The sequence below is a fragment of the Varroa jacobsoni genome, unplaced genomic scaffold (genome assembly GCF_002532875.2).
Source record: "Varroa jacobsoni isolate VJ856 unplaced genomic scaffold, vjacob_1.0 scaffold_1383, whole genome shotgun sequence".
Classification (NCBI taxonomy): Eukaryota; Metazoa; Arthropoda; class Arachnida; order Mesostigmata; family Varroidae; genus Varroa; species Varroa jacobsoni.
Window position 1 is genome coordinate 268698 of NW_019214285.1, and position 21189 is coordinate 289886.

A 21189-nucleotide genomic window follows, 5' to 3' on the forward strand; every position below is an offset into this window, starting at 1 on the left:
AGACCCAACATCTCATCACACAGACCTCTCTCGGGGTACCACATCACAGCTGGCAAAGTGTTTCTAGTCTCAGAAAAAAACAACTGGCGTCTCTTGGTCACCGTTTAAACATTCGATTTCATTATTCCGTCTCTTTATCTGGAGTCCGGCTTTCAGTTGATATGGATTTTCCGTACCTTCATGTAAACTGACTGAGATGTGTGCGATTTCAACTATCACTTAAAAACTGCCTGAATCGTTTGTATCTAAATACGCGTTCAGTTGTTCGATCCAACGCTAAATATCTAGCTCATGCATACGCAGCTTCAGATAATACTGACAATTTCCAAATAAAGCTTCCACCTAACTCTTGATGCAATGCAACAAGTAGAGATAAACATAATTTTGCCACAAGTAGCTTGAAATATTGCGAAATAAAATATTCTTTATAGGAAACGGTGTGATTTTGTTGTACCAATTTTGCATGTCTAGCTTCTTTCGTAGTTTTATATGTACTACTAATGTTCAAAATGCTATCAAGCATAGAGATTATATTGGTAGTATTTTTACCACTAGAACATTTGGCTGCGGAGCGGGTTGTGGCGTTGGATGTGATAAGGTTCATTGTTTCACTTTAGCTTTTTTGAAGCCTGTTTCTGTTGGTACTCGCATTAGAAAGATTTCTACCAACAAAGCATGGATCAACCGTTATCTACCATACCCTATACGTCAAAGATACAACAACAAAAAGCCTTATTTCATATATCCCATGTCGACGATCTTTAATTTAGTCCGTCCAGAAGTGACAATGGCGATAGTTCTCAGACTCAGAAAACCCTCCACGTACGTGCTCTTACATATGTGTCCCTTCTAAGTGTGAACCAATTAACAGACTTCTTAGTAATGCTAAATTTTTTGCTTTTGTATTCCAATCAGCCATACTAATTGGCTATACGATTTTCCTACTGCGAAAACAGGAGATATCAATGATCTATTTAAAAATCTTACATTTTCGTCCTGATTGGCGATCGTAACACATTGAAGAATACGTTAGCCGAACGGGTAGACCTATGCCCCTAGGTTGATCCAGATTTAAAAATACCCTGATATCAACAAAAGTGGTAAGTGAATATCTTCCACTGCGACGGCAGAAGGTTAAAAATGTATTCTATTAAAATGTATGTACGAAGCTCACTAAGCGGTTAACAATCTTTACCCTTAGAACTTTTTCTTATACGGTATATACACGTGTCATTATATTTCGCAGATGGATAGTAAGAAAAATGTGTGGTTTTGCAATTGTTTTTGTTTGAAGATAATTGTTAAAGGTTACATTTACAAATTTCCAGTTGTGATGGGCACCAGCTACTGGCAGCTCATGACAGTTATAGGGTGACAAGTGCGTTACCTTCTGACTTAAATTATAGAGGACGGTATGTAACGAGGCACTCTTCATAAATCACACATTCTATTCTGCATGTATGTCGGCCAAATATGGCACTAGTGCATTACAAAACTCCTAATTGAATATGGCTATTGATTGATTCTTCATCTGCTTGCCCGTAACCCAGAACCGACTGATCCCTAGTTTTCGGCCTGCCCGAAAATAAATATAATAGAACGACCTTTCCGTTTATTTTACCATGCCATCACGCATTCGTTATACGTCGCTAAGAAATTCGGCCGGCACATTCTAGCCAAAAGCGCCGCCCAGCTCAAGCCTATTTGTTATATTTCAGCCAGGTGTATACTAAGTTCGAAGAGCTAATCCATCCGACCAAGATTATCCTTACACCTTGAGAGCATAGCGATCTTTCGTCTACCAGTAATTGCAGCCACAGACTTCTGGATTCCTGATTGTACAACGGTCAGGATCCAGATCCTGTACCCGCAACGCTCAATACTCCACTGTTCGTATTAATTTTTGGTTGTTTTGATTTCATTTCATTAACACCCATCCTTATGATCAGGTAAAACATCTACTAGCCAACCAATTACGACTGTTTATGGAGAGAATTTCCGACAGGAGCCAGTATCTTTTTGTAACTAGATGTTTGCCCTATTATGTGCTATTACGACAGCCACGGCCGCTACTTTTATTACCCTCGCCTTATCGCCGGGCCATTTATTGTTATCTAAGGCCCACGGCAGCGACTTAGAAGTCGGTATGAAAACAACAAGAAGCCGTCAAAGATGGAAACGGCGAACTGCTCCCGTAAAGGAGAAGCAAATACAGCTCATGCTACTAGTGTAGCAGTGCGAGCAACATTCGTAGCGGTTCACTCGGTGAAAAAGCAAAAATAGGAAGGGCAGGATTTGTGGCAAAATTAACCCTTGGCAGTATCGTCTATTGTCGTTTAAAACGGGGCTTTCTGCCATGTTCTCATAACACCTTGCAATACCAAGCCTTACATTCGATATATATGTGTATGTCGATGAATGCAGCTGGGAAAAACGTTTTAAAAAAAAAAGTGAGATTGAAACAAGGAATAAGCACGCTACGCTGCTACGAGCCGCCGACTAGGCATGCGAATCGGTGTGCCTAGGTTTGCCAGAGGAAGGTTACATGGACACAGATAGAATGCTCGATGATTTTAATAGCCGCCCCATCAACTGTAGCAATGTTCGTATTTTTCAACCATGTCTTATGTTGATAATTCGTGCGAATGCTGCCATACTGGTATAGTTCGTCCTTACGGCTTAATCGGGCATGATTGTGCCAAGATGGAGAATAACAATAGTAGGTCATTTTTTTTATTGAATGCCATCCGTAACGCGTATTTTTCAGATTGTAAATCTACATCAACATTTCCATCCGTACCTAGTTCGCCTATTGTGAACAGCTGTCAAGCTACCAACAAAGGCTACTTAACATGACAAAAAATAAACGCTGGTTTGTAAGGAGACTGTAAAGGTAGCCCAGCCCGACCCGTTTATCGCTGCGAAATTTATTTTCAGATTATACGCAAAGTGGCCTGCTTCGCAGATATAGACTGAGGTGAATATTCCTAACTTTTTGTGGAGTCCAGGTTCGTTTTGTTCTTGTAGCAAGATCTATAGTACGAACTTAACAGCGAAACATAATGCAAATGAAATTTCGGACGCTTTCGTAGCGACAGAAGCTTAAAAAAAAAGTAAACAAATGCTCACAATTTAAGGCATTCACATGGCCTCATTGTCATGTCGTGGCCTTAAAGTCGCCTGTTTCTATCTATGGTACCTAGTTGTTAATAATAGTAATTGTTTATTTTGTCCTTTGTCATTTAGAGTGGTCAACCTGAAGCTCGTTTATTACCCCGGACCCCGTATCTGACCATCGCATACTTAGTAATTCCACAACAATTTCTAATGATACGATCATATTGCCATTATGAAGTTTAAGAATCTATTATACTGAAATTAGCTGAAATAATTGTTAAATCTGCAATAATCGTGTATTGCTCCCTGCGTTTTGTCAATATCATTACCTTCGCTGGACAAACACAATAAATTTCACATTGTGCTGTTAACAAACTTGACGGCAGGAAACAATTTTTTTGTGTTATGAACCTAACCAAAATCAGCTGGTTTACAGACCGCAGCGTTAGTCTCGGCCTCTCTCCAAAACAAAGCATTTCAACAAAACTGTATTTTCTACAAAAGTAAGTTATCGGCGCTATACAGCCCTACTGATAACTAATAGGCAGTGAACGGTAGGTAACCGTGTACTGCTGACAGCCGTCTGCCGTTAGATTAATATGACCGTCCCTACAAAAGAAAGTAGATACCGAAAACGCCTTCAGTCGACGGACAGAGAAGACATGTCTCTGGTATAGGCCACAGGTGCTATCAACGTATTTGACAACTGCGTGTGAAGTACATAAACATATATCTACGTGAGCTTCTAGTTACGATTCTGACCGATCGAATCTATTATTTTGCTCGCAGCTGACTAACCGGCTTTGTAATCTAACTTGATTAGTGTGAGGGGTCGCTTTTGGTCTTTTTCACGATAACAGTTTTTTTTATGACCCCCTCCCGTTGTGACAGGAAGGCTCGCAATGTGGCTCTAACAACGCTGCAGCAACGTACGACCGCTAAAATTCAATGTTGCTGTTCTAAAATCTATCGGGACCCGAGTCGATCATAATTAAACAAAAATTGATGATTTTGCAATTGAGTAATATGAACTACGTATTTATATGTATAGAAATAGATTTAGAATATTGCAAAACAATAATTTACTTTGAGGCGGCACGTGCTTTACCAAGAATCCATTTCGCTACCAAACTAGTTCATATCGCTCACGCTAACGATCATTGGCTAATATATTAATGTCTGAAAAGTTTGAACTTAATTCACTATAAATTAGACACGTAGAAACTTTTAGCTTTGCCGTGTTAAAGATGAACGGGATACTGAAGTTTCTTTTCTGTTTGTTGGCACGAGCACTGAATGCATTTGTTAGCTGACTCGAGTATCGTGACCTCAACGTGTTACTCGTAAGGGTAATTTTGCTGTAACCTGGACATTTTAACTTTAACGGCCCCCTTTGATACTGTTTTCGGCACCAACGTTTACAGATATCGCATTGTCAGGTAGTACTTCCTGTTTTTTGGTGGTCTTAGTAAAGTGTTGCGACCGGCAGAAGTCCACTTGCGTCACGATGTCTTCCATTGCTTCCACCTAGATTTCAATAATAATCTCTTCTTCTTCGAGTTTTACGCCCAACACCGCTGTTGAGCATTCTATCGGACGGCTGGTTCTCACCACGAAACTACGTGTTTACATCCGAATTCGAACCTGTCACGCCACAGGGTGCTTTGATTACGAGTGTCAACAGATGCCGCTCGGCCATTTAACGGGGTTTTACTGTTGTTGCGCAAGACTCTGACTGGGTAGGAAGCACAAGCACCTACGAAGGAATCATCGTACACGACAGCCTTGCTCGGCACTTTTCCGCACTGAGCATATTGATATCGATGAATGAAGTCACAGAATTTGCGAATAGACTCGTTTTGAAAGTCGTTTTCCGAACTCGTCTATATATAATTTTTGAACTCCCTTGGAATCTGTTGTTGTGGATTGGTTCCATTAGACGGTTGTCGGTAAATGGTTACCGCCATCAGACCTCCCTAGTGGGCTCTGCGCTTCCTACTATGAATTCTTTTTTTTAGCTATCTGGTGACTTCTATGATATTTGTTCAATACCAATAGGAGTGGGAAGATGTCCTACAAGTATTCTTCTGCTATTCTACGATAAAAGAAATTAGCTTATTGGGTATTTCAATGGATACAGTGAGAGATCGTGCGGACATGACTAGCTGAAGGTTGTTTTACTCTCCGTACTTCAGATGCGCTGCACAACTACTACAGGGCACCGCAGAACGTAACTGAAGGCAGCATCATGACAGTATCCAACTATCTTTCCTGAAACCTCTGTCCTGTACAAAATTGAGAACAAAAGTCCAACTTGAATAAGGGTAGAACGCAGACTCGACTATGAAATATCGTATGGTGATTAACTCCACGTCGAAACGTAATCACAGTACCAAAATGGGATATATACATATACGTATCATTAATCAACTAATACGTATGAGATAATATCTGCACTTTGCACCAACTGATAATCAGTACTAGCGCATATTTGTACTGGCATTATGTCAGCTTGACCAACCACATGGTCCGATAAGATTTCTTTTTATACCGAAATCTTCAATCACTTGACAGGACACAGCAGACGACAAGATTCAGCGATCCCTTCCGTGCGCATAGACGTCGTCAATTAATTATGCAAACCAAATTCGTCTACTTAGACGAACTATAAGCTCGAAAAGTTGTTATGCACGGCAAGTCGAGCTGACAATGGCGTATCTCTGTAACTCCTTACAACAGCCACTCGGTGCTTATGTCACTCAGCTATTTTTAGTAGGATTTCCCTATATCTCTTCTTTGAAAACTAAGGGAATTCATATAACAAGCACTTGCTGGGCAAATGGCGTTCATCGGCAACCTCTGTGATCTCCATTGCTAACAGCGAAACAGATAGGTTGACAATTTTTTCTACGTTTGCATTTTCGAGAGGACAATAGTTGATTATATATGCATATGTATATGCTAAAAGTTTTTCTCATTATATTTGCTCGTTTCGAAACTATTTGGGGTACACTTATTGGCACCTCTTGCATATAAGACCTGGTATGATATTAACCACACTGGCGCATTGACGGTCGCGTGTCAACTGCACTACGATGAGTGCCACAGTCAGTTTTCCGTAGATCGCAAAAACAACTCAATAGTGAAAGTCCTGACTGATAGTTAGCGGAGTAAGCGTGCCTGTCTCGGTTTGTCAAGCAGCTGGCTGACAATAACACTAACAACCTCGTTCTGAACTTTCTTCATTCTCTAAAGCTTCCGTGTTGCCTGTTTTTTTGCAAGATAAAGCAGATGTCTTGTAGATAGGCCGTGGCAGGACACGTTATTAGGTGGTGCGACGTATATAAAATGATAAGAAAAAACTTCCTTTGTGTTCCCGTAGAGTCCTATGCAGATAACTACCTATTCTGCATCCGTGCCATCGCCACCGTAGACGTTAATCCTGTTTTTATTTGTCTGTTCTAGATGCTTGGCTAGATATGTTAATGTCAAGCAGGCAATGTTCATACACATTTTTCTCTAAAGGTATTGTTTTCGATCTGTTTAGAAGTTCGGCATTTTCTTGGCGCAGATTTCTAACGATCATGGTTTCAAAGTGTATCAACCGTCGACATTTCTTTATAGTTTTTTTTTCGATAGTCTTTCGTTGTACCTAATCGCGTGGCAATCGTGTTGCAAACAAACTTATACCAAACTTAGCTAAAAAATAATAATTATAAAACTTAATCAAATTATTATAATATAAATATATATAAAACGTATACTAAACGCGCACCAAACTTAACTATTCCACGTTTATACCTTACGTTCTCCATTTCTCGATACTTGTCCACTAATCGTTTTCCATATTTTTACGCCGTGTTGGTTTCTGCAACATTGGGGATACATTGATAAAAAGCCTTGATTTCTCAGACAATATTAATCACCTCCTAAGTTTCCGGAAGATATCTCAAATTTTGTATTTTTCTTAGGAGTTTTTGCATTACATAAAACGGGTGGCCATACGTTGCTATTTTTTTCCTTTTTCTGTTAGCCATAAAACAAGCCTGAATGAAGTTAAAATATTAAATACATCCATAGTAAAAGTTCTTCGGCGAACGCACTTTGAGCTTGACAGAAACATGGGTGAGAGCTTTCTTTGGCTACTAATAAAACTTCCATCGAACGCGATAAGTTTTAGATACTTTTTCGTAAACACAGAGAGGAATAATGCAGGCATAGTCAACGTAAGTGTTAAAAAAGTAAAACTGCACAGCTGTGTCCTTTAACTGCTTAATAAATTGCATCGCATGTTTCATCATTACCGTGATGAAGGGGGAAAAAGAGCTGCACATCAGTTAGGGTATTTTTTGGTAAAATAAAGCCATTATCGACTACAAAATATGTTCATAACTGTGTGAGCATAATCTACTGGAAATATGAAAACGACGTGTTGTAGCTCGATTTTCTCTATTGACAATCGTTTTTAAAATTTAAAATAAACTTTTTTCGTTTTATTTACTTAATAGACATATCTTTGTTTTTTTTTGTGTAAACAAGGCTTTCTCATTTTTCCTTTAAAGTTGACATTCTTTGCACTGTCTTGGGCTTCTCTCGTATATTCGTTCAATGTCTAATCATAATTTTTTTGATCAGTGTTCGGACGTTCTCTGTGCCTGCATCCTGTAACACTTTACATGCTTAGGCAGAAAGCAACACTAGTGCATATCGAAACGTTTTCATTAAAACTTGCTTTTACTACTGTTTACATGCCAGATACTCATTTTATACTCATACCTGACGCATTATCTACGAAGCTTCCATAAAGCAAGCAACTGCAAAAAACTATCTCGAGTTCCTGCAATTTCAAGAAAATCACTTTCTTAGAACATTCAAGAGATTCTATGGAAATCTTCGCCGCATTTGCAACTACTACATGATCAATAGTCAACAAATAACCCGTTAAGATCGTATATGTCATTAAAACACTAATTCACAACAAAATTACAGGTGCAGATAAACTAATGCTTGCTTTTGACCATAAATATAGTCATTCATGAAACAAAAAATTCCCAATTACAGGAAAACGATCACTGTTAGGGTGCGATGCGTGAGAGCATTTTTTCCATCAAAAAAACGGAGAAAAAATGCTTAGCTGCTGTGACGAAGTTCATTAACCCTTTCTATATGGAACCAATAAGAGAACCTTGGCGTTTTCGAAAACAATATCACTTTAAAAGCATCGAAGTTATTCGATGGACACAGCTTACGATAGCCGACAATTTATTTCATCATGTCTGCCCTGTGATCCCTTATAGTTGTCGCGATAAAGACGAAGCATAACGTGAAGTATGTATGTATAGTCTTTTAGGCATAGCATTAAGGTTTATATATATATATATATATATAATTTGTAAATAAATGGCAAAAATAAATTAGTCAATAAACGCGCTATAATTACAAAATGAAGAGGTACTGTAAAAAATAGAAACAATTTAACTCGAATTAATTAATCTCAATCTGAAATAATTATATATAATATAGATTTCAAAACAGACTGCTGGTTGTGACGGCTTGTAAAGGTGGCTAGCTCAACCTGTCAAGTTGATTAATGGTAACTTATCGAGACGCGCGTAACGACTTTTACTTAAATTACGTTTCTCAATACAGCCGCGTAGAGTCATAATTAATTAGCGCTTAGATTAATCTCTATTCTTTATACTTATATAGCTGCATATTCACATAGGAACAAAAACGCATTATCGATCACGCTTTCATTGATATTTTACAGAACATTTACTAAGCTGAGCGACGAGAACAGGCAATAGAAAAAGATGTCAAAATAGGCGAACTCTTTCACAAGAAGGTTAAAGCAATAACCATATATGACAGAATTACGTCGCGTGAGAGTGAAATCGAGTTTGGCCTAGTGTCGAGTAGGTTCAGACGTAAGATAATAGGTAGTGCTTGCAATGGATATCAGGGGCACCTGTTGCCATGGGATACTCGTCGAAGAAAAAATACTGAATGCAACCGGTTATCTCGAGTTCTTCAAAAAACTCATAAACCGTTAGTACGGCAATTAAAAGTTAGCATTCTGGTTATTTGATTACGACACCAGGACATTTGGAGGCGCACTGGCCATCCAACTTCCTAAACCGATCGCTATGTTTCCGTTTCAACGGCTTATCTTTGAGACTTCTATTTTTCCAGGGCTTCGTGATTCTGTTAGGCCAGGTATTGAATTTTATTTTTATGTACCCTATGCCGCAATCCAACCAGCACCAATACATGGTCGTGCAACTTGTAGGTCTTATAATTTTGGTCTTACTTTTTCAATTCCCTGCGGCTCTGTGCATGCTGATGTTGCATGTTATGATTAACCAAATCTTGATCGGAGCTAGCTGAGTCTGATAAATAGAACATTTATAAGTTGTCAAACATGACGACCGTGCAATACGGACCGTCGCTGAACGCAATACGTATTTCGCCTTGCACCAGTTAAGACCACGTGCTATTAGTTCGACTTCAAACAAATCTGTGAAAGTGGCTTAAATTAATGAAATCTGATTTATGCTAAAAAGGTCTTCGTACTCTGTGGCAGTTTCACAGCCACATGATGGACCAGTCCGTATCAATGTATGTTACTCCATACTATTATTCACAATGAAATACAACTTATTTTCGTCACGGAGTACCGTGAAAAGTAGATTTCAAAGTTTAAGAAAAATTCGTCTTTTTACATTTTACTGTCATTACAAGACGGACCTGCTCACGTGTTTTGGCCCGTGCCCGTTTTGATGAAACAACTCATCTGATTTGTTGACGTCACGTCCAGCCTAACGTAACGCATATTACTTTATATAATCTGCTACCTGAGGAAATAATTGATATCGACGTGAAAACTTTTAAAAAAAACGATATGAAGTAGCATCGCGTAGAGTATCTATAACTAATTACCAGAGAGCGATCTAGCTTCAAAAAGAAGTGGCACTAGCGGGGCCAAGACCGTACCAATAATACGAAGCGCCGTATAAGGTCGGATCAAAGTGTCACCCTTGAACGGAGAAAACATTGCCAAAGACAAAGCGAACATAAGTTTTCAATGGTATGCGACATCTTTCTGAGTCGTGTACCTGACATTTGTGGTAAGCCAAAGTGTCTAAGCCATGTGACTGAGCGCTGCGCTTACTTGTCGCTTCTTATTGATGGAAGTCAGTTAATAGATAACCTATTAGTATAGATGGTTAATATCGAGGACCAAGTATAAAATTGAGAAACAGACTCGTAACAAAATTTTGCAGGCCGTTACAGTTTTTCAGTTATCATCATGTTATTTTCAGTAGTAGATAAAATGAACGGGCTAGAAGTCAGATTGAATATACCTGCTTTTTAAACTTTGCTTGCTACCCATTTAGTTCTTTCTTTAAGTATATAGCGGATATCGCCATTCAGAAATAAATTTAAACTTTAGTCCTTATACAAACGTGTTATTAACTTGCAACTGCCTGTACCGTTTCGAATTGCTCGTAACAACATCTGCTGCGGATAGTAGTTCTTCAGTCATTCTTCAGATAACTGTTTGTAAATGAGGGCGGTGCTTAAAGATAAAGCTAGACTCTATCCTGGTGACGCGATCGATCAGGTGGTATTACTTCTAGGTCTGTATTTAACCGATCAACAGCGTACATCACAAAATCTTTATCGCAACACTTGCATTGATTTTCAGCTTCGAATAAATATGTTTGATGTTAGAAGTACCGAAAGTGGCCATATAGAGCTCCGTAGTGACCCCGAGAGCCGGCTCCGACGATGCCCCCATCAACACCGCTGCCTGCAAAGCCATAAATAAGCACGCAGCTCCAACACCCAAACTGAGGATCACGTTCACGGTTATTGTTTGTACATTAAAGGCGAAACATTACATTTTAATTAAAAAAAGTCGCTTTCGTAGAACTAGGTATTAAGTAGAATTAGCACGTAGATAAACAACGTGTATAATGCGTTGCTGCCGCACTTCACCAACTGCTTTTGTTTTTTATATTCCATTCCAATGTATATGTGCGAACAAGACGCCGCTGCGTAAACCACTCATCAAGCTACGGCTGGATAACACACCTTACATTCAAAAAGGAGGGAACACACGTGCATTTATTTAACGTCTATTGCAAGCACCAGGCATCAATGTGGATAAACACACATAGACATCCACTAACAACTATATATTGCATATATATCCAAGTAAATACACTAACACAGATGTCAAAGCTCCATCCTTAGTCCTTGACGCTTTTCTGCAGAACTGTTCAGAGAAGACTGATTGTGTTCCGGATCAGTCAGCTAGGACTATTCAGTCATCACTGATCTATTGGTCAACGGAACCCGTGCCGATTAGCATTATGAGACAAACGCTGCCCCCTAATATAGATGCTTAGCGTAAGTAGTACCTTTTGCCGAAAGCGGACACAGGGCACGCCAAAGAGTGATACCAACTGATTCCTAAACGCCAACACTTGTTTGACGTCATTCTGTGCTAAAACGTTTATCTCTGTATAGTTTTTTTAACTGATCCTGCTATATTTTGAGACTCCTATATTTTGTAACAGTTGTTTGAAAAGGGAAGACAAACGTAAACAGTAAGGTAAGTAGGTTTGATTCAGATACATAAATTACATGAGTTGACTAATTTTTCTTGGGGCTCAGGAGCATCAGACAGCCAAGTGAACGCTATATGTCTTTGTGTTTCAATAAACTGTTTCCAGTTTTTTTTGAGTCCCAATAACCCATGTCAATATTTATTTAATGTATACGGCTGTGTTGTTATGAAGAGGTATCTTATCATTGAGATTAATTTTAAAAGGTGTTTTGATATTCAATTTAAGCAATAAGACATCTGCACGCTGTTTTTTCTATCTTATTTTTCCTTGTCGGTTCTTTAAACGGAGATCTTCTCTGAATGAGATATAATGAAATCTTCCAAAACCGGTTCTATGATACGATGGTTGAAATAGCTCGGGTCCATAATCTTTAACTTCATCCCGAGGGCAGGTTCAAAGCCAGCATAACTCGAATAGTAAATATAATCGAATGGGCCCGAACAACTTGGTACTGAGCAGATAAGAATCGCTAACAGCAAAATCACTGTCATCATTCATCTTTTTTCGTGTTCTTTAATGCGTTCGGACTCCGTACAACAAACAGAACTCGTCAAACTCATATTCCAAACAGCTTTCACTGTCACAATTTTTTTATACGCAACAAAATATCACAATGGGATCCGTTGATACAAATCAGGATTGCATGCACGCGACGCTTTTCAGCAACTAATTATTCGAACCGTACTAGTAGCGATACAATTTAAAATTACTTGGTATATAAAGGGCTTCCCCTTGAGAATATGGTTTCACCCAGAAGGGCATTGCCAGAATTACGTTGGTTCGAAAGTTAGTACGAAATGGCATCAAAGCGAGGTATTACAAATTGTGCGACTAATTAAGGACACGAAATTTTTAGGCAGAAAACTATGAATGAAAAATTCGATAGGTTGGCCAATCTGTTAACTAAATACAGTTGCAACACACAATTATTATAGGGCATGATGTGTTATTAACGTCATCTATTATCACTGTTTACCGCCGGCGGTACAACAGCGGGCTTTGCTTAGATAAATTTGATGTTCGGGGTTGACTTCGTTGATTTAACCGAGCTATTCATGAAGAGATACAAAAAAAAGGCGAATGTTACGTGCTAACAGAAGTGCAGCAATGTCCCGTCGATACGTGCAACTCCGCTTGGAATTCGCTGAAGTAGCAGACACACCACCAAGCGTGACTCTCAAATGAGTCCTGCTATATAGAGTATAGCCGCGACGGCAGCAACTAAAGACATAACGACATTCTACAGTAATGACTTAATTTTTTTCAAATAAAAGTTTATTTTCTTAGGCCGTTAAAATCTATGTAATATAAATAACTACTATTATTTGTAAAGACTTTTACTATTCCTTTTGTACTAACTGGGCACATGGGTGTTTCGTATTTCTGATGATGCACGATTTTGACGTTGGTAAAGTAATTGCTTGGTCGCGTGTACTAAGATATCTTAGGGAGAAAAAATAAATTTATTGGGGAAACGATATGCATTTGACTTGGAATGACCTTGTTTATGAGATACGCATAGTCGGAGTAGTACCAAATCTTAAAACTATAATTTAATAGACAAATGAGTAACTAAGGGTCTTTAAAAAAAAAGCTACGTATATTTATTATATTGCGCGCCCTCGTTTTCCGCCGCATTTGTTCTTAAAGATGAGTGAAGAAAATCTCACATGTGTAGTTCTAGGATACGAAAAAACTAACGCTTGAGCACTTGCTTTATTTTACAATCCGGCAGCATTCGCTTAGAAATACATGTGATGTATAGACCCACGACCGTAATGCCTATATCAGGCCGTCATGCCATGTATTCGAAACGTTGTCTAAGGTTTTTGTGAATGTGTTTCCGTATTAGCTCAGTGGATCGCGTATTGCCTACTAAAACACGTTGCGATCTAATTTCGGATCGAAGTCATAACCATTTCGTAAAACTCGAAATGTTGAAATAGGCTTTAATTTCAGCATGACGGCTTAAATAGATAACCTTCCGATCAGATAAGCATAATGGAAGTTTTATGAACGAATGAAGTATTACTTTTATAGGTCAAATTTTCGACGGTTTGGGGTAAAAATCATGTAGGACCTGTGAAGGAAGCATGTGAACCTAATAAGGATCATATATTCATTTGAATTTGACTACATATATCTGTAATTTGCTTTGTGAAATGATTCATTTACTACGTGCATATATTTATTTGATTAATATGACCACTTGCTATGCTCTAGAACATACTAAGCAATTTTGACATTCAGGCTGGAATAAATGGGCGTTTGGCAATTTTAGTTGCCGACGATATTTCCTAATAAAAATGTCAACATAAATAGCATACAATTACATTTATTGCTTACGAATTCATCTATATTATTAAAGCCGTGCAATTAGCAAAATACTGTAAAATTCTTTAACGGCTCATACCATTTTATTCTAGTAATATTGGCGTTTATTAAACATTGAAATATGATAAAAATAGACGACTGTATTGCTTTGTGAAAAGCTTCCCTCTTGCCGTTCATAAACTCATGATCTTGTATTTCTAAAGCAATTGATTTTTTGCATCGCAGAAAATATGAAGACTGGCGAACGAAAATTAATATTCGACGAGAGAGGGATAATATAAATGTACATGTATTGTCTTCCAATAGCGTATACGTAAAAGCACAGCGGAGCTACGGCTATTTTAACCGTTCAAATGAAACGTTTAGTAGTTTATAAGAAGCTTTCATTTCAAAGCCCGATACAGGGTACAAAGGGCGCAACGGGCCAAATGAGAAAGTACGAATTTAAACCGCACCTCGTAGAGTATAAAGGTCTATAATGGGATCGGCAAATAATTCATCGGGTTCTTCATAAATAGACAAGAATTTCGGTATATTAATTACCACGGTTGTGTTCTGTTTGGCGTTGGCAAACACCTGTTTCTTTTTCGTGATCAGCTTTTGTCTGCTCCTGCCGATTCGATGCCTGTTATAGTGTATAAATAAATATATTTATACGTTTATTCACACGGTATATATGTTAATATCAATAATAAGTAGAGTATTGATAATAGGTAGATTGTCTAACTAATGTACGCAGGGTCACTGTATTTTATGTATTTAGGCTTTTTAAGCCAATGTTTATTTATACAACGAATTGACTAAATAGCCGGTGAAGTTGATGCTTTTATAACTTGTTACGACAAGGTTTCAAAACTGTGGGTATAGCAATGTAGTCTAAATGCTAAAAATGGCTACTAAAGTTTATGTCTGTTAATAAAGTATGAAAGTATGTTTGGAACACAAATCGAATTTATAAATAGAATCGAGACGTTTGATTTATGCAGGTTTGCCATAGTGGTCTCTGCACTTATGAATGGCCCTGGAAGTTTTAAGGAGTTGTCGCAGTGGTTGCAATTCGAAATGCAAATTACATTTGACAAATTGAGACGGCGAATTCATGAAGCCATTATATACGTTCCGTAGTTAATTGATCTAGTAGTATTTCTAGAGTTTGTTTCGGTCATCTTATAGCTAGCTTTATATTATATGCTTTAAGCTAGGGAAGTTATCCTCAAAGCTGCATTATATATGTGACGTACATGTGATTCGATGAAACACTTAATCAAACTTTTTCTTCACCTAATACGGATGATAATAATAGTACAACAAAACGAAATCTGACATACGCTTAAATTGTTAAGACACATTGAGCCCACACTTCATAAGATATTTTCAGTCGTCTTAGTCAAAAATAACATATGTAGGTAACTAGATCGTGCGTGAGAATTTAAAAGTGATATTTAAAAGAAAATAACCCAAGAGATACGAATCAAAGGTCAACAGATTGATACAGAAAAAAGTTTGCATACGGATGTGCGAACCGGACTGAAAGATAATATTTGTTTAACATAATGCTACATGTTTTCTGTGTGATGTATGTAAACATCTAGCAAAGCTACTATTTGCGTTCCAAACAAATTTACTATTCAAAACCATCCATCGATTATTAGCATTTGTAACTCGTGATCACTATAGATGGGCTTTGCCACAAATAATTAAAAAGGAATTATTTCATAAAATGATCGACACTAAAAAGCGTTGACTTTATATCTTGGAAATGCCTTTAACTCAAATAAAAAATTGTTACTTTGGAAAGTGTGTTCTACACGAGAGAGGTCGAATTAAGCGCTCGGATGCCAAATAATTAATGGCATAACTGTTAGCCTTCAGATCAGCGTTCTGCAGAGCCGCATACAATGCGACCTCGTATGACAGAAGTGTGTACAGGGTATTCCAAAAAGTGGAAACACAATTTGAATGATTTGAGTTTTTACGTACATAGCGGTAACGTTTGATGTGCAAAAGAATCTACATGAAGTGTAGATTCTTCTTCCTTATACCGTAGATATTTAGATTATCATCGATCTTATCAATACTATCCTGGTAACGGTTATTGGCTCACGAACTCCATAAAAATTTCAATTGATGTTGTAGGGTATCGCACGTGAGCTGGCGTAAGACAACACTTCGTTTGTTTATTTAATTATAATTTCTTTTGTATATATTTTTTGTGTTTTATTTATAATGAGCTTCTCCGGTAACCAAATTCATTTGTTATAATTCCGTTTGTATATATTATTGTTTAATCGTGGGTGTGTCGTAAACGTCGTTGGTTACAGCCTACCTTGCCAGTTCACCCTGGTAGTGTAGTTTAAGATGGGTGCAATAAAGCTACGGAACATACTAGATAATTCAGATTTTGAAATAAGAGAAGCTAGAGACATTTGGCCGGATATACTCGCTGTTCGTGTCAGAAAACACGTTTTGTAGCTCAGGTATATTAGATTCTACTTGGCGTTTACCGCTGAACGTCGAAAGATATTTGCCTTTCTGACTTCTCGGTCGTCATTGTAGTAACTTTTTTAGAAGTGCGTTAAAAATGGGGTCCCGTATACTTTGGATCCACAACTTCAACATAGAATAATAATCAACACCATATATGTAGTTATTAGTACATATTTACCTACTAAACCTCCATCTGAAATGGCAGAGTGATCTGAACTCGTTAATCAATATACGAATACCCTTTTCTACTACGTTTAATTTCTACTGCTTTAACACGAACAAGCCGTTGTCAAAAAGGCCCACGAAACTGCCTTTACACTGTCATTTAGAAAGACTCCAGCTATCTGTGGCAACACTTCAGAGTAACTACAATTTGCCAACGACGCACCTGGGTAAATTTGTTTCATACAATCTCTAGAAATCAATCCACAGGGAAAACTGGTCCGCATTATTAATAAAAGATAATCTGGGTGGGCCTTTGTGGGGCTACAACATTGGCGATAACCACTATAACATTTACTCAACGACATTTACTCAAAGTTCAGATGAAATAACGAACAAGTCGATTCTTGCCTGACCGTCTCAAGCAGTCACACGATCATGGTTAAGAGGCGTGCAGCCCAGAAGGGGACACGTGAAGGACCACATCGCTGTTCGGTGACGAACCACTTCAGACAAATTCGCGTATTGTTATGGTCCTTAGTGATGTTTCAACTATAAAAACTGCACTTCCTGCTTCTTTCATTATTCGAAGAAAAAAGATGATACTTGACTGATGTTCAAATCTGTGTATATGGATTACTTTTAAACAGATGTGCTGTAAACGAATAAAATTGAGCTTTGGATCCATATCCTGCAAATCTTATCGAATATAGCTGTACGACAATAAGGGCATAAAATCCTAACAAACGCAACAATCCAGATGCTTTTGCGGAACCGTTTTATATTGGATATTACATTTATTGTTTATGATGTTAATACTGAATGTAGTAGTAGCTTTAAAGAAATTCTAAAGTTTGAACGTCTAGTGCCATAATAAATAGTTTAATAATTTTTGTTTGTATGGCTACTGATTTCTATAAAAATAGAAGGGTTGCAAAAGTTTACGTAGCCATTACTATTATTGTTACAGTTTTTCCTCTCTCATCTCCTCTTACAGCTATAATTTCATTCAGACATTTTCTGTGACATCTCTTCTCACCAGGATGTTGATTTAATTCCGTTTAACAGAAATACATCCGTGATTTATTCTTGGAAGTATCATGTCTTTTATTGTAGACGAGAATACAGCAAACGGTATAATTCATGTTGCTAAGGCTCTGCTAACCATAACATACCTAAAGATATTCGCTTCGACATGGGAGTCATTGAAAGATACCATCGATGCTTTTTTCGATGCCATCAGATAAATTTTGACAAGTGAACTTCGCGGAGGTGGTTATAGCCTCAAAGTTCCCTGTGAAACAAATTCGTGCAGCGTTTGCGGATGACGCCCATCTTTATTTTTTTACGCCCAATTTAAATGATTATTGTAACACCTCCAATCAAAAAAGAGTTACCTCCGTTCTAATATCAACGATTTAAATCCAAATATTACTCGGGCTATTTCTCATTTACTAAATTTAGTAAAACTTTTCAACTTATACTTTATATCTCTGGTTCGTCCCTCATTGATTAACCTCTTGAATAGAGTATAATCGAAGATGAGATACGCTAGGTTTCTATTACAGAAGCCTTTCCCGTACGCATCCGATTATTTCTGCCGGTCATATCTTCCTACATTATGGTTTACGACACAGATATAGTTTTCCCATTCCAGATTTTTTAAATAGTAATAAATAAAGGCATGACTCCGATTACAAATTATTCTTAATTGGCACTTTTTACCAGAGGTTTTCAAAACTATAAATTTATTGAGTAAATTTCAGAAAATTCCATTATATTAGTAATTATTTTTCATTCTCTGACTAGCCTCCATAAGAAGATTTCCGTTTACCTGTTGAGACATTCGACAAATGATAGCTGTAGTATGTTGTTGAGTCCATAAAATACCATTACTATTAATTTGGTTTATTCTACTGTATTATCAATTAAATTCAAGGGGAGTATCTCATCTATTAGACATCGTTACGACATATGATAATTAGCAAGCCCAAGTCGATGCCTTAAGGTCATACATTTAGCAGTCAACGTCGATATCTGATTTCGACCTGTTATAATGTGGTATCTGCATATGTTACCCAACAGACAACAAATATGAAAAAGTACAAGGGTTTTCTTTTGTTATCAGATTTTAGAACAAAATCGTAAGCTTCACCCTGTAAAGAACGGTGCCTAACAATTTTAATTTTTTTAAACAATACATTTTTACATTGCTATGGTTAGTAACACTGTCGGTCTTTATTATCGTTGCTTTTGGCTCAGAGAGTGACCTATTGTTACATATGATTTTAAAAATAACTGAAGAATATTCTGAATCTCAGCTGTACTGTTGTTAAATATACAGCACTATACAGGTGGAACGCTCCAACATCCTCAGGTTTATAATTTTCTTTGATAGGGTCTGAAGGACGCCGGCGGTATCCGTCACATGACACACTTGGCCGCAAGGCGTGTAACAATCGAGTCAATAGGATTCGATGTTTCACTTTCTTCTTTTTTGATTGCGAACAATTTCGTTAAGAAAGGAAGATCACCGTGCTGTTTTATTCCGTCTTCTAACGAAATCATTTTTCCTGTGCAGAAAAAAAAGGTAAAAAAGTTATGCCGAATCTATGACGTGGTTACTTTATCTTTCACGGTAAAGTATCTATCGAATGTAACTTTCTCTTTTGTTCTATTTATTAAAAAAAATGTCGTCCTTCACATATTAAACCTCGATCGATAGTTAAAATTAACGACTAGCAATCATACAGAGGTGAGTGTCCAAAATGTTAAACTTCAAGGTACGTATAATTTCTTTTTTTGTGGTGCCATTTGCTGTAAAATTAGTCGACGAACCTTTGATAAGATCCTCAATGTTTTCGCCTTTGTCAAAGATAATTGCTATAAGGGTTGAGTCTCTTTCGGACACACCGAACTTCTTAAAGCTGTCAATGATACTCGTAGAGGGTGACATGCAATAGAGAATTTCGGCAAATATGGACTTTGTCTTCATCTGGCCAGATGAACGGCTTGCTACTGCTAGAGCTATCGCTACCTGGAGCTGAAATGGGTCCACCACAACACGAGAGCTTACAAGGCAGACGTTTAGATCTCCTATTAGGAAGGGAAAATGAAAAACAGCACATGAAAAACACTCGCTATTTAAACAATTATTTCTGTGCAATGTTTGATAGGTTACTTTAAACATTTTTTGTATTTTCGTAATATCATTTTATGCACACTCCTTGTATGGGTAATAAGAAATGTCACTCCCTATTCGCATTCTAATATTATTACGCTTGAGTAGACGATAATTTGATCTCGATTTCAAAATTCTACCTAAAATTTTGTGTTTATTTGGTTACCCGATTTGGCCTTAGCAAGGAGCTCCTTGGTGTTAGTAACATCCTCAAAGAAGTATCCATACACGGGAAGCTCTCCTTGCTCACTAAACAGCAGATGACCCTTAACTGATGCCATCTATTGAATATGAATTAACGAGAGGAAACAGAAGCGCAATCAATCATTGACAACGATGTTGAAATCCAGTACAATAAAATCGAATTTAACAATTATTGTTTATGACTAATAGAAATAAAAATCTGAAGAAAAAAAAAAGAGCAAACCGTACCCAGCCAAGATTCCAGACGTTTAGTGGTTCAAAAATAGTTCCAGAGCGTAATAAAGTGGTGCATGGTTTTCTATTGAAATTTTTCTGGATTCATATCTTTACAATCTACATTGATCAAAATTAGGTTCGGTGAATGGTTTAATGGTTATTTTATTCACATATTATCTAAATTAGAAAAAACGGCCAGACAAAGTAATTGACTTTCTCTGTAAGTTATAAATGATGAAATGCTTCCAGTCAGTGCTATAGTCTTGCAGCTACACTATGTAGTTTTATTTTGTAAATTCACGTTTTTAGTGTATATTACAGCTGTTAAGAATTAGTAAAACAGGTGGATATTATTATTAGTTTAGTTTTTTTACTTGTTACGCTACCTCCTTTAATAATAAAAAAGGCATTTCTTTGATTAATATGCTTATATTTTAATAAAGTAAGCTTATGAAATGAACTATTACCGAAAACGGCCCAACGAGGAGCAATGTTTGAGATTAGTCTCGAAGTATTTAAGGACATAGAATCTCTGTTTTGTATGATACTGTTAATGTGTTTTAGAGCTGTTGAATGAGATAAATGGGTTTAACTTTGAAGCAGTCAGGGTGTTCATTCACGCGAACTGCCTCAGTAATAATTCATTATGGCGTACGATTATAAGGTGCGTTACATTAACAAAATTCACGCGAAGCAGGCTCCTAAATGAAATGTGTTTTCTAAATTTTTCGAATTTCACGACTAGTAATGCGTTCGAATGGAATGTCTACTGATAGAAGCAAAGTATGTCCACGGGCGAAATTACGACATGTCCCTCAAGTTCTGGTGCTTTCTATCTAGTTATTTCAAGGC

General features: G+C 37.4%; 1 protein-coding gene and 1 long non-coding RNA gene across 8 annotated transcripts in view; both read left to right on the forward strand.

Moving 5' to 3' along the window:
- LOC111269392 (Excitatory amino acid transporter 1) overlaps nucleotides 1-21189 on the forward strand; it is a 123822-nt gene that overhangs the window by 80291 nt on the left and 22342 nt on the right. The gene's annotated exons all lie outside the window — the stretch shown is intronic.
- Nucleotides 1896-3289, forward strand: LOC147752260 (uncharacterized). The gene is made up of 3 exons (XR_015314576.1): nucleotides 1896-2719; nucleotides 2938-2977; nucleotides 3247-3289. It is a non-coding gene; the product is annotated as an uncharacterized LOC147752260 (long non-coding RNA).